This window comes from Ostrinia nubilalis, chromosome 21 (genome assembly GCF_963855985.1).
Source record: "Ostrinia nubilalis chromosome 21, ilOstNubi1.1, whole genome shotgun sequence".
Lineage (NCBI taxonomy): Eukaryota > Metazoa > Arthropoda > Insecta > Lepidoptera > Crambidae > Ostrinia > Ostrinia nubilalis.
In genome coordinates this window covers 6,652,054-6,663,932 of record NC_087108.1, presented here as the reverse complement: position 1 = coordinate 6,663,932, position 11,879 = coordinate 6,652,054, and the positions used below count along the sequence as shown (strand labels likewise).

Sequence of the window (11,879 nt, the reverse complement as noted above, 5' to 3'; positions counted from 1 at the left end):
TTTTGAACTGATTGTCAAGGTAATACAGTTGAAAATTGAATATCAAAGCCAGACTACGCCTAATGTCAGATCAGCCGATGGTAGATGCCAAATTTCCAATATCGCGTACGAAGACGGAGAACTTTGTCAATATAGTGGTACATAAGGGTCATAATTAGTGGATGCCGACGATTTTCGCGCTGTCATCTCAACGACTGCCCACCCTTGTCGTTAGAGCAGTCGACTGGATAGAAAGCATGGAAATAACATGGTGATTGATAAACTAGGTGCAAATAAACATATTTTATAAACACAGAATGCTTTTTGCTTAAATTTGAACATAAATTTACCATAATATAACTTATTACACTTATGTCTGGATTTGTAAGCAGAAATATGGATAGGTACCTACTGGATGGAGTGGATGACATAGTGGATGGAGTGTTTTGTAAAACTGCAAAAAAACTTTACCACTAGCTGCTACTAACTGTAACTTACACAAACTTCTGCCGTTCACCGCTAGGGGCGCTGTGCAATCTGCCATACATTTTGTACGCACTTGGTAAGGTTAAACTTATGGTAGAGCTACAGAACTTTCATATAATAAATTATCATGCGCAAAAATTAGTCTGTTTGGGCCCGCCATACACGGACAGTTCGAGCAATTAGCCAGTGGTCAACATAAAGGCACGGACCGCTTTTGCAGCCAGTCAACAGCTTGAATCTACCATTGATAGGTAACTGCTGGAGTAGTTGGTAGTGAAACTGCTCAACAGGTCACAATTTCATTTTCATTCAAATCAGTAGCAACATTGATTTTGAGGAAGAGGAACCACTGCTACTTTGTAATATTTGCTCGAGCAGTCAGTATAAAATATACCTGGCAACTGAAATTTCACCGTGCCGAAGTAGTCACAACTGCTCGAGCAGTACCGTGTATGTGTGTATGTAGAAATCAGTTGCAGCTAGAAGCTGTCGTAATTGTGTAAGAGTGCCTAAAATGATTTGTGTCTTAGTTTTACTGCTATAAATTTATACTACCCATACCAATATTATAAATGCAAAAGGAATCTGTCTGTCTTGCTTTCAACCGATTTTGATGAAATTTGGCATAGACATAGTTTAACTCCCGGGAAAGGACATAGATAGTTTTTATCCCGGTTTTTGAAACAGGGACGCGCACGGTAATGTATTTCGGTGACAGACAAAATTCCACGCGGGCGAAGCCGCGGGCGGAAAGCTAGTATAAGTATTATAACCCATGCTTAGAAAGGCACGATAAATGTTGGTCTGGGCTAATATCTCTTTTCGTCATTTTCAAAGGCTTTACAACAGTTTTTAACTGTATTATCACATTGTAACACCTATATTACTATTATGGAAGCAATAAACGTATTGAGTATTGAGTATTTGATAAAATCTAACATTAAGATTGACCCCTTCCCTCGCACACCCACATCTCTCCACCTAGATTAAATTATTGTCATTATTTACTGTGTTCATTTGATTTGGTGCATAATCTGAAAACCATTTAAAGATTTAACCATTTACAATGAAAATAATTAGCTCGAATTCGTATAGTTTTTTTTATTTGTCATTTTTGACAATTAGTGTAATGTTTTAAATAAGACCGAAAATGATACGATTTTCTTTATGGTTTTTGTATTAGTTTGTTTTTAAAATTCACTTTATAGTAAATTACAGATAAATCCAGATTTAATCACAGTGTTATTTATTAAACTAGCTGTGCCCGCGACTTCGTCCGCGTGGAATAATGACTTTGGGTAGGCACTTTTAATAATTTAGTCTAATTATTTTACAAATAGCTTTTGCCCGCGACTTCGTCCGTGGAGAAGTCGAAAACGTTCTCATACGATTATTTTTAAATGTTTTAACGTTATTATCTAACGGTCTTATTCATAATCATTTTTCACATTTTATCAAATGCTTATTAGAGGTTTATAAAACGTTTGATAAAAATTGTTATTCATAATCGTCATTTAGCGCTAAAATCCTCTTATAACTGTGTGATAAGTTATCGAGAGCTCGGGCCTTGTTTAAAGCTCTAATAAACCTATTTTAACCTAACTTTTATAAATGTCATTTCATATGAATGTCACTTCGTTGGTTTATTTATTCAAAATATCCTTGCTGTGATCCTTGCTTGTGAAAATGAATGCTATAAATGCAATTGTGCATTTAGCCAATAATGCCGACCCAGCGCGACGTAGAAAGCTCTACCGCCAACGAAGCAACCCATTCGATTTGCGGGACCTAAATTTTAAAATAAAATATAGGTTCAATAAGGACACAGTGCGCACCATCATAGATTTGGTGGAAGATGATCTGGTTCAGAGCGCTAGAGGTGGTGGCACGTGTCCTGAACTGCAAGTTTTAGTGGCCATAAGATGTTGGGGACGTCGTGAGGTAAGCACAAAAAAGTGTTTTATTTTATCCCTTTGTCGTGGCTGCTATAATTATTTTCATACATTTTCAGGTACAAGATGATGCTGGTGACCTCCATGGCCTAAGTCAGCCGACAGTGAGCCGGATATGCGCCAGAGTCGCGCATGCAATCGCGAATAAGGCAAATTCCTTCATCAAAATGCCTATCACTATAGCCTCCTGAGTACCAGACATACTTTTTTTGGAGTTTCGTTATGAAATTTTTGTAGTGCATTACATTATGGTAAGTTAGTATAAAAAAAATTGAAAAAAAATTATCAAATTGGAAAATCTTGTTTTTCACTGTGTCCTTTATAAAGGACAACGGTATTTAATCAACACGTCATTTGTAAAGGACATAGCCATTTTTTGCGGGTTAATCTAGAATATACTACAAATAATAGGTTATTTCAAACATAATTTTAGATGTATAATATTTATTTTTATTGTTCTTTATCAAAATTAACGAAATTCAAATTTTAATCAATATAATTCTCAAAATTTAACTTTCTCTTACAAAATCACTATCATTAAACATTAGAAACATTAGAGATCAGTCAGTTCTTCATAATAGTTAGTTTTTAAGACTCAAATTTATGAATCCTACATGGAAATTGGTGAAAAAGTTGGGATTAGGAGTGAAACACAGGTAGATCCCACATTTTTTGCAGAGAACTGTAGTTTTTTATTACAACCAATGCTTCTGCAGCGCGATTGTTTTACACTATGTTCTAGAAAATAGGCAGGTTGCATCATTTTTTTAATTTTCTGTTTTTAGTGTGTCATTTGGCCATCTATTTTGAGTGTTAGCATTATTTTGCATAGCTATCTGGCGTAGATACTGATGGCGAACCAACACCTCGGCACGGCCACGACTAAAGCCACGCGAACATCACCGCTCCCGCGATGCAATACTAAGTCATCTTCTTATTGGTGGTAGATATGAGGAATCTGATGATGCATAAGATGTTTGAGAATCCACAGGAGTGATCAAAGCTATCTCTCCCTCATCCGAGCTACTAGATTCACTGATACGATGGTCATTTGTTCTTTGTTGGAATTTTGGTGGGAATAACTCAGGATTTTCATCGGAATCATCACCAGAAAAGTCCGATTTGGAGTCATCAAGATATCTGCAATGATATCTTTTTTTAACCGCTGTAAAAAACTTAAATTTACGTATATGTACTTTAGATAGAACATCAGAACTCTAGAATTTTAGTATTAATTACATGCTATTGTACTTTGCAAAGGACATAAAAAATGAAATTGAGGGTAGGACCACAGTATTTATTTCTTCAACAAAATAGAACTTTAAATCTTTAGTTTATACAACTAATATATTATTTACCACAAAATAACACATATTTACTTATTATTTCTATAGATGAATAAAGATTTATTTACCTTTGCGCGGAATCAAAGTCACAGATTTATGTCTGGACGCCATTTTAGACCGAATTCACGTTTTCATTTTTTACCATAGATTAGTGTTGCCAAGTAACATTAAAAGTTACATAGTTTAGTGTTTTCTAGTAAAATGAAGCCATCAGATTTTTTTATTTTTTATGTACTGTGTGTAGGACAAATGTACGCAGGAGGATAGGAGAGCAGGAAAGAATTAGTGCCAAATTTAGAGCAATTAAAAATTTTCCTGGGGTGATAGGAGCCATAGATTGCACCCACATTAAAATTAAAAAAACCGGAGGTGACATGGCCCAGTACTATATTAATAGAAAAGGCTATTATTCCCTGAATGTTCAGGTAAAATATATTTTGATTTTATACAGTTTACAACAGAGAAAGATTTGTTTTAATAATGTCTATAATTTTTACTTTGTATGATCTAAATTTTAGCAACATTCAACACTATATTATTGGATGGATTACCTACAGGATACTGTTTTTTTTATTTTAGGTTGTCTGTGATGCTGACCTCAAAATAATGGATATAGTGGCTAGATGGCGAGGCAGTACACATGACAGTCGAATTTTTATGGAGAGCAATATAAAACAACGATTTGAGGATAGGCAGTTTAGAGGACGCCTTATTGGCGATTCGGGCTACCCTCTTCTGCCATATCTATTTACACCTATTTTAAGGCCTAGTCGTCCAGAAGAAGAAGCATACAATAATGCTCACATCTCAACTAGGAACACTGTTGAAAGGTGTTTTGGGGTGTGGAAGCAGCGGTTCCAATGCCTACTCCATGGCTTACCAGTAAGCCTCCAAAATGGAAAAGCTGTGATCATAGCATTGGCTGTATTACATAATATAGCCATTGATATGAATGACACATTGTTAGGTAAATGTTATCAATTTGACTGTACATAAGGAATACAAATCTTTATGACAAAATGTTGACAAATTCATAATATTTTTCAGAACAACATATGGAGCAGGTCCCTGTAACTCCGCAACTTTCGACGGAGAACAGTGTTCACGACAACCGACCTTCATTGTTGAGGCGTAGGTCGCAGTTGATACTACAAAATTTTATAAATCAACATTTTTGAATGGTACTAAAATACATTTTGATAAATTCCAACGATTTACTTTTATGTAATGTCATTTGAGTTCATGAAAATGTTGTATTTTAATTTTTCAGATACTGTTCCTGGCATCTTAATGAAAATAAAAAGAATATTTGATTGAAAAATACCTGTATTTCAATTTTCAGTCCAATTTGTTACTATCACAAAAACAAAACCTGTAGTTCTCTTTAAAAAAGCAATTATTCTGCAAAAATTCAAAACAAATTACTTTATATCACTAATTTAAGTACAATTAGTTTCAACAAACTTACTTATTAAAAATCACAGTTCAATTCTTTAAAACAAAGAAATTGCTTAAGTATAAACGTTTCTATTCGGAGGTTATCAACCTTCTACATTTAAAACAAAATAACCATAATTTACACTATTATTATAAAGGCGAATGTTTGTGACTAGGCATATGTGTATTTACTTTATATCACTAATTTAAGTACAATTATTAAACTTACTTACTAAAAATCACAGTTCAATTCTTATAAACAAATAAATTGCTAAAACAGATAGATTATATAGTCTCGAATAACATATAGGCTTCTTTTTATCCTGGAAAAATGCACAGATCCTGTAGGTTACAGAAATAGTAGTCTACGCAGGCGGAGTCGTGGGCAACAGCTAGTTAATAGTAATCTCAAACTCTTATTAAGTTATGACTAGTAAACATATTCATAGCCGTCTAAATATATTGCAGAAACACAATCAAAATGCGGATTGGAACTGCATAAAATACAAATTAAAAACAAACAGAAGTAAGGGAGGAACTAACTTATTATTTAGAATCTGTTAGTACTTGAAAAACTTTAACATCAAAAGACTTATTATTCTTTATTAATGTGAGTGTAATATTTAAGTTTTTCCTGTAATAATTGATGCTCAAGATCCAAGTTTCTCCCTTTCTTCCGTTCGTTTTCCATTTGAACTTCATGCAGTTCAATCCGGCATTTTGATTCTGTTTCTGCAATTTCGGAAATCCTAACTTTGCTTAAATCAATTAAGCCTTCTTTGTTTAACAGTTTCCTTTTTTTTTTGATTGCTGGTGCTTTAAAATTAGGTTTTGCTTTATTTTCTTTTGCCTCTACTTTTTTATTTTCTTTATCTTCCAATATGCCTCTAGTAGTACAAGCATGTGTATCTTCTATTTCTTCATCAAGTACCACCAATTCATATTGGATTTCTTCATTATTTATCAATTCCTGATCTTGCGTATTTTGAGTTGATTCCTCCTCTTGAATGTTAATTAATTCACTTTTATTTGAGTCCGAGTCAAATCTGTTAACATCGACTACAAATTCATTGGGCAACCAAGATGCTATATCATCAGCCCTATCGTCAGGCACTGATAATGGTGGACCACCGCCAGTTTTAATTTGAGCCTGCCTAGCAATGGTCTTGTCTTTCTTCGCACTGATTTTTATGAGGCTCCATTGCGATTTTAACTGGGTAATGGAGCGGTTCATACCAGCGCACATTGAATTAAACCTGAAAAAGAAATGACAGGATTTTGAATTACAGGTAAAGGCAAAATTTTATATTGAAGGCAGAAATCAAAAGATGTACCAACGTTGTTTGTAAATCAGCCCAAGCCGCAACCTTCCGTTTATTCGTGTTAGTGTCTGTATTTTTATTTTCGATTGCATTTACTCTTTCTTTCACCAACTCTTTCAGCAAATACTGAAAAGCAAACACTAGGCGTCAAACATAAATAAAACCATGCTACAAAAATTAGTAGGCACTTTATCAGGCTAAAAATAAGTACTACCTTATCTTCCTCCAACCAGTTTTCTGATCGTTGCCTTTTAGGCGGTCTGTTCTCCTTCGTCATGGACATAATTAGTATCCGATGTAACTAGCCGGGTCGTCGTAAGAGCTTATTGCAGAGTACAGGGTAAGAGGTACAGAATCCAGAACATACAATCCCAAGTTTTATAAAAGTTTGATAAAACTTGGGAGTTGATCGAAAAAACCGAAAACTTTATTAAATTTTCGTGCCAAATGTCAATGTCAGTAAGTAAAACGTCACAGCTGCCAATTTTTTGTTTTTTTTTTCTGCGATTTGTCTATGATTTTACATGGTCCATCAAGTTAAATCACCAAAAAAGCTGTTTTCGTTCATTCTTTTTGTATAGTCTGTGGAAAGAAAATATTAGACTCTGTTTTAGCTATCAAAGGTTTGTAAACGATTATGAATAACGTTTTTTATCAGAGGTTTATAAGAGTGTTTTAAGCCTATCAAACGTTTTAGCTAATGTAGGTTTTAAACCTATATTAGCATTTTATTATGAATAAGACCGTAAATGTTTAAATACTTTTAAAATATAAAAATCAGGTTAAATAAACATGAAAATATTTTTTTCTTATATTTTATGAATATGCAGCTCGGCCTTTGATCCGGTGAAAGTTACTCGGTGGTATTATTTTTTTACAACGAAATCGAAAACTACACCTACCGCAGTATTATTGGTAAACTTTTTTTTTATATTTTCCTACGGGTGCTAGAATCACCAAGCTTCCAGCATGCCACTGGCCGTGGGAGAAGGAGCTTTTCCTCAAGACTACTCCCACTACCTCAAGGGCCTCCGCCAAAACTCTCGCGCGAAAATGAGTTTATGTATACAGCGCAAGCAGGTGCCCGCGGCATGACTTTCATGCATTACTATGCATTGTTGGGCGAGCGCACGCAGCGGGCACCCACTCCGAGGTTAAGTGGAGGCCCCTAGAGTATGGTAGTAGTTAACATGACGTCATGATTGTAAAAAAATGCACTAATCAGTAATTAATATCAACTTTGAAGCAAATCACCACTAAAATAACTTTCTACCCCTTTTTAACATAGTTAGGGGGTGCATTTCACTAAAATACGAAACACGTCTTCCATTAATTCTGTTATAGAATGCTTATGCAAAATTTTAAGTAGATTGGACGAAGGAATCTCGTTATTTCATACAAACTTTGCCCCTCCTTTTTACCTCCTTAGGGGTAGAATTTTGGAAAATCCTTTCTTATCAGATGCTTACGTCATACAAAGAACACACCGTCCAAGTTTCAGGTATTTACGATCAGCGGTTTAGGCTGTGCATTGATCCATCAGTAGCGCGCGTAGTACCTACTTGATCATTATTTTGCTGCGATGTGATTTTAAAACTGGGATATCTCCTAAGATATTTATTGAAATCGAATGGTGTAAAGGGCAAGAATGTTTAAAATTAAATACTTGTGGTGAATAATTTATTTATTTGGATAAGGATTAATATCATGTTTATAAAAACACCTTCGCAAATAATGCATTATTTTAAAACAGATTTTTTTTGCATAAAAATGGTTACTATGAGCCAACCTTAAAAGATAGACTAATGCTACCGCGGACTTTTTTAAAGAGCTTTTAAAGGGGAACAATCCTGTCATACATGATTTTTGCGAAACTTTAACCGTTTACGCAGCATCAGCTCTCAAAAGGTAAAAATTCATTGATTTTAAATATTCTTGATTGGTGCTCCGCTCCTATTGGTCTTAGCGTGATGATAAATAGCCTAAAGCCTTCAGGAATTAACGGGCTATCCAACACAAAAATAATTTTTCAAATCGGTCCAGTAGTTCCTGAGATTAGCGCGTTCAACCAACCAAACAAACAAACTCTTCAGCTTTATAATATTAGTATATTATAAATGTCTTCATTAAAGTAAATATATTATGTAATTTTAACAGAGGGACTTATATTAGGCTGTCTTTACATAACTAAATTATTATTTTATAGCTCTAATGTAAACTTTCATCAATCATTCCTCCCTCCAATCCAATGACATATAAAAACATCTTAAAGATGACCTAAACTCTATGCCTAAACTGAACTGTCCCACCAAACTCATTGATAAGGGGGCGCTACCGTCGTTCAACTATATAGTTTCCAACATGGCAAAAAATCGGAACCAGCGATCCGGTATTGACGGTGGCGCCCCGCTGCCAATGTCAAGGTTTTATTTCTATCATATTTTTTTACCACCAAAACTGTCAGATGCTATTTTTCAAATAGCCCTATCCTACTATTTGATACAAAATCTAACGAAATGAATACTTTACATTTCTTGTGGGCTGCCCACAGGGAAGAATTGCGGAGAAGGCGGAAAATGCGAGAATTAGCCAGAATATATGAAGAAAATTTTGAAGACATGCCAGAGCTTCTGTTCAGGCAACGTTACAGGCTTAAAAAAGGCCAATTTCAGGAGCTTTGTCATATATTGAAACATTGAAACAGGAAACCTCTTTGCGGGGAAATACAATAATTTCTCTGGAATCCAAGGTTTAATATCTTACATAATATTATTTAAATGCGAAAGTGTGTTTGAATGTATGTTTATGCGAGTATAAAGATAAAGATACATTTATTTGTTCAAACATGTGTAGGTACCTACATAAGGTGTTAAGTCAGCATTTAAAATGGTATCAACATGTCTTACCTTTGCGGTGTACAAATTAAAATTAAATTAAAAGAGTATTATGAATGTTACTCTTTCACGCAAAAACTACTGAAGGGATTTTGTTGAAACTTTATAGTATTATTGTATAAACGTCATAATAACATCCTACTAATATTATAAATGCGAAAGTTTGGATGTCTGGATGTCCGTATGGATGTTTGAGTTTGTTACTCTTTCACGCAAAAACTACTGAACGGATTTTAATGAAACCATACAGTATTATTTTTTATAACACAGAATAACATTATAGGCTATAGGGGTAAAACAGGATCCACGCATACAAAGTCGCGGGCGGCCGCTAGTGCCCCAATATATTGTTTGGATAAATTATCTATCAAATTATTATCTTCTTAGTTTCTTCTCCCTTTTCTTTTATTTTAAGAAATGCTGTCAAAATATCTGATTACTTAACTAAAACTTGTAATATTGTTTAAGATGAGCTGCCTGCAGGATCTGTTGCAACAGCCACTTTTCTGGAGCATTTTAACAATTTATTTGATTTACTTAATGCGCATGCATTCACCAGACTGGCAAGAAGGGAAGCAATCAGTGTAAAAAGAAACCACTTTATTCCAGCCAAACTCGAGTATATTTCCACTTACACACTTACACTTCAATTACTCAATATTCAACTCACAATAATTATTATAACAGCTATCGGACATAGATTCGTCAAGTGGTCTGAGTTCTATCGAAGCTAACAGAGTAATGATTCTGAGTGAGCTCTAGGCCTACAACAAGCCTCTCTATCCCCTCCACATTACCACTTCCTTGCCAAACAAGATTGAAGTTTTTAACAGTGTTGCCACTTTTTAACTTTAAATATACTAAAATCGTAACATTTTTTTTAATTCACTAAAATAATAACAATATTTTCTAAAAATCATGACATTCGGCCATCCGATACTGTGCTGTCTCCCGACGCACACTTATTTAAGAAAAATGAAAATAACTAAACATAGTTAGTGGATCTGATTAAATAAATGAAATAAATACTGGTACATAAATTCCTTAGTGGTATAAAAAATTATACATAGTTAAATCTCATGAACTTAATTATGTAAATTGTAATTTAGTACACATTTTGATAATGTTAAATCATGACATTCGCTTAGGTACATTTATTAGATTAGCTACTGATTAAGTTCATTATACATTTTCTAAATCAATAGAGCGTAAATATATTATTATCAATATACATTAATTCAATCAATAGAGTTTTAACATAATATTATATCAATACATACAATATTTCATAAATCAATAAGATGAAAATATAATATCAATATTTAAATACACTTGGCATGCACATTTTTTTTATAAATTTTATACTGCTTTATAATTTAAAAATATAATTTTCCACTTTTAACTTAAATTAATTGAATGGTTATTCAGATTCACTACTAAGCTCGCTAGAAGCGACTTCCTAGGTACAGGTTCGCTGCTCGACGTGGAAGAAGAAGGACTCCTTCTCCGCTTAGACTTCTTTACTCGTCCACGCCGCTTCGGAAGCAAACCAGGCGGCGTTCCCCGTGGTGTACCGTGTTCGTCATCAGAAGTCATTTGTTTCTGTAATTTATAATAATTCACCGAAATAAACCGTTCCAGACTGTATGTAAAATGGCATGATCAATCTAAAACTATTTTATTATTGTATGTAGCTTTTCTATTAAATAAAATCTTGAAAATATTGGTATTTCATTTGATCTAGTAAAATAGCCTATTTAATTAACAAACATTTTAGCTTTATCCAGTAAGCAAACCTAGCTTACTCAAAATATCCGACAAATGTATGCAGGTCACTCATAAATCCAGCGGGAAACCTACCCACTCATAAATCCAGCGGGAAACATACCCACTCAAAAATCCAGCGGGAAACATACCCACTCATAAATCCAGCGGGAAACATACCCACTCAAAAATCCAGCGGGAAACATACCCACTCAAAAAATCCAGCGGGAAACATACCCACTCAAAAATCCAGTGACCAAACATACACTGCCCCCTAACTAGTCCAGTGAACATACATAGCCCACTCAATCTAGCAATAATTTCAATTGATATCAGTATACTAAACCTAAGCATACGTAGACCATTCAAATAAAAAAAAAAACACTAACTTTGTTATTTCAATTGTAAATCATTGGTAATTCAAACTTTGTGGAAAGTTAATCTATATTTTACGGAGAGAACAAAATTTGTCAGCATCTAAACGCGTAAATCAAACCATTAAATCAATTACATTACCAAGTTAATTTAAAATTGCCACCATGCAGTAGAAATTACTTTTAAAAAAATGCGTACTTTCGTTGTAAGCTTAAGGCAAAAGGAATCTGGACCATAAGTATTATGTGTCCGATACCCTGGCCGTTTGAGCAATTTCATTTTTGCACAACTAAAGAATATCCTTAGCAAAGTGAATAACACAGT

At 34.1% G+C, this 11,879-nt stretch overlaps 2 long non-coding RNA genes across 2 annotated transcripts; one reads left to right on the top strand and one right to left on the bottom strand.

Moving 5' to 3' along the window:
• Positions 1-4,049: 4,049 nt before the first annotated feature.
• On the top strand, positions 4,050-5,047 carry LOC135082532 (uncharacterized). The gene is made up of 4 exons (XR_010259409.1): positions 4,050-4,188; positions 4,343-4,730; positions 4,811-4,944; positions 5,034-5,047. It is a non-coding gene; the product is annotated as an uncharacterized LOC135082532 (long non-coding RNA).
• A 310-nt stretch (positions 5,048-5,357) lies between these two features.
• LOC135082355 (uncharacterized) lies at positions 5,358-7,099 on the bottom strand. Its single transcript, XR_010259400.1, has 2 exons — positions 6,539-7,099; positions 5,358-6,456 (listed from the first exon to the last, which is right to left on the bottom strand). It is a non-coding gene; the product is annotated as an uncharacterized LOC135082355 (long non-coding RNA).
• Between the last annotated feature and the right edge of the window lie 4,780 nt (positions 7,100-11,879).